This window comes from Microchirus variegatus (genome assembly GCF_963457635.1).
Source record: "Microchirus variegatus genome assembly, chromosome: 5".
NCBI lineage: Eukaryota > Metazoa > Chordata > Actinopteri > Pleuronectiformes > Soleidae > Microchirus > Microchirus variegatus.
This window is the reverse complement of record NC_139806.1, coordinates 32,175,357-32,179,196: the sequence shown is the minus strand read 5'-3', so window position 1 is coordinate 32,179,196 and position 3,840 is coordinate 32,175,357.

Genomic DNA, 3,840 nt, shown 5'->3' with positions numbered 1-3,840 from the left:
TCATACTATACTAGGTCTTTCAAAATTTTAAAATTTTGGGGCGGAAAAAGTTTTTGGTCCAAAATTTGACAAAAACGTTGTACAACGTCGTCCCAAATTTGACAATTATTTTCAAAAAAAAATTTGGTCCAAAATTTGACAAAAATGACATATGCTGTCCCAAATTTGACAATTTTTTTCCCAAAAAATTTGGTCCAAAATTTGACAAAAACGTCATACTATACTATGTCATCCCAAATTTGAAAACAAAAATTCAAAAAAAAATTTGGGTCCAAAATTTGCTCTACATGAATGCCTTAGTAGATTTTGAGCAGTGTTTAGGGTCGTTGTCTTGTTGAAAGATCCAGCCCCGGCACAACTTCACCTTTGTCACTGATACCTGGAAAATTGTTTTCCAGAATCTGCTGATATTGAGTGGAATCCATGCGACCCCAACTTTAACAAGATTCCCAGTCCCTGCACTGGACACACAGCCCCACAGCATGATGATGGAACCGCCACCACATTTAACTGTAGGTAGCAAGTGTTTTTCTTGGAATGCTGTGTTCTTTTTCCACCATGCATAACGCCCCTTGTTTTGCCCAAATAACACTATTTTAGTTTCATCAGTCCACAGCACCTTATTACAAATGTGCTTTAGCATAGCCCAAGAGACTCTGTTTGTGACGGGTGCAGATAAAAAGGCTTTTTCTGCATTACTCTTCCATACAGCATCTCCTTGTGTAAAATGTGCTGAATAGTTGAACGATGCACAGTGACACCATCTAAACTTATGCACACTCCTAATTTTGTTTGAATAATTCTTGCACACTTTCTGTAAATCATATAAACTTTATTTCACTTCTCAAATATCACTGTGTTTGTCTCCTATATGATATATTTAACTGACATTACATATCCAAACAACCGATGATTTATAAAGGAAAATCATGAACATTTACAGGACCCAAACTTTTGCATACCACTGTATACAGCATACATACATATATAGAGAGGTCGATAAAAACGAATCAATAATCACAAAACCAATAAAACTGGTACAACATAAAACTAGCAATGACAAAATTTCTTACAAAAAAATACTACTATTAGTTCTACAACTATGTTGAAAAATATAATATATTTTATTTCACAATAGATCATTTTTATAGAGGAAGAAGTGTGATTCATGACTTTATCCTGTGGAGGGCAGCATTTGACCTCCACAGGTCCAGCATAGATATGTTCTGTGTATGACTGGAAGCAAAAGAGACAGTGACACTGATATTATACTCATTATTGTTGTAATACACATATATTCAGACCTCGTACTAACGTTCGTCCTGATTGATGTGATCACCAGTGAATGGCAGGTGTCAGTACTCCCCTCATCTACATGAGGTGTGTCTGTCAGTATCACTAAACCATTAAACACTTCAGTAAGTACACACAACTGGCAAGAAATAAACATTATTTTTAAACACACACAATAGAAATTGTTTAACAATAAAACTTGAGACACTAGAAAAACACACTAAACTGACTTTTTTTTTTTTTTGCTATACTTAAGTTAGGATTATCTCTCTCTTTGTGTTATTCTTTATTTATGTGAACGCACCATCAAGACTGCAACAGATTCCATTGTACTTTGTACAGTAACATTGTCATAAAGGCATATATTCTATATATATAATGTATATTTATATGCTGTATGCTTATCTCTATTTCCCTTTCCACACAGTCCAGGGTTTTACATATATATACTGTACATATGACACACACAATGATCACTGAGCAGATTTCAGCACTGACGTGGTCTTAACCATGTGGAGCTCAGCCGACCGCCGTACAGAACCAATCCAATGATGAGGAAGGCCGTCATAAAGGGGACAGAGAGCAGGCCACAGACCACAGACACTGCAAAACAAGGAGACTCTTGTCACATCACTGACCTTCAGGGAAATGTCCAGATGTACAGTATATATACTACTACATGTACTGTATCTGTAAGGTGTGCACAAACACAAATCACATAACACAACACAAATCAAAAAACACAAACCCAAATCAAAAAACACAAACGCAAATCAAAAAACACAAACGCAAATCAAAAACATAAAAACGTTAACTCAAAACGGAAACACAAATCACACAATACAAACAGAAAATCAGAAAACGCGAAAACATTAACTCACAACGCAAACACAAAAGCAGAAAACACGAAATCATTAACTCACAACGCAAACACAAAAGCAGAAAACACGAAAACATTAACTCACAACGCAAACACAAAAGCAGAAAACACGAAAACATTAACTCACAACGCAAACACAAATGCAGAAAACACAAAAACATTAACTCACAACGCAAACACAAATGCAGAAAACACAAAAACATTAACTCACAACGCAAACACAAAAGGAGAAAACACGAAAATCATTAACTCACAACGCAAACACAAAAGCAGAAAACACAAAAACATTAACTCACAACGCGAACACAAATGCAGAAAACACGAAAACATTAACTCACAACGCAAACGCAAAAGCAGAAAACACGAAATCATTAACTCACAACGCAAACACAAAAGCAGAAAACACGAAAACATTAACTCACAACGCAAACACAAAAGCAGAAAACACGAAAACATTAACTCACAACGCAAACACAAAAGGAGAAAACACGAAAACATTAACTCACAACGCAAACACAAATGCAGAAAACACAAAAACATGAACACACAAATGCAGAAAACAGAAAAACATTAACTCACAACGCAAACACAAAAGCAGAAAACACGAAAACATTAACTCACAACGCAAACACAAAAGCAGAAAACACGAAAACATTCACTCACAATGCAAACACAAATGCAGAAAACACAAAAACATTAACTCACAACGCAAACACAAATCACACAACGCAAACACAAAAGCAGGAAACACAAAAATATTAACTCACAACGCAAACACAAATGCAGAAAACACAAAAACATTAACTCACAACGCAAACACAAATGCAGAAAACACAAAAACATTAACTCACAACGCAAACGCAAAAGCAGAAAACACCAAATCATTAACTCAAAACGCAAACACAAAAGCAGAAAACACGAAAACATTAACTCACAACGCAAACACAAAAGCAGAAAACACGAAAACATTAACTCACAACGCAAACACAAAAGGAGAAAACACGAAAACATTAACTCACAACGCAAACACAAAAGCAGAAAACACGAAAACATTAACTCACAACGCAAACACAAATGCAGAAAACACAAAAACATTAACTCACAACGCAAACACAAATGCAGAAAACACAAAAACATTAACTTACAACGCAAACACAAAAGGAGAAAACACGAAAATCATTAACTCACAACGCAAACACAAAAGCAGAAAACACAAAAACATTAACTCACAACGCGAACACAAATGCAGAAAACACGAAAACATTAACTCACAACGCAAACGCAAAAGCAGAAAACACGAAATCATTAACTCACAACGCAAACACAAAAGCAGAAAACACGAAAACATTAACTCACAACGCAAACACAAAAGCAGAAAACACGAAAACATTAACTCACAACGCAAACACAAAAGGAGAAAACACGAAAACATTAACTCACAACGCAAACACAAATGCAGAAAACACAAAAACATTAACACACAAATGCAGAAAACACAAAAACATTAACTCACAACGCAAACACAAAAGCAGAAAACACGAAAACATTAACTCACAACGCAAACACAAAAGCAGAAAACACGAAAACATTCACTCACAATGCAAACACAAATGCAGAAAACACAAAAACATTAACTCACAACGCAAACACAAATCACACAACGCAAA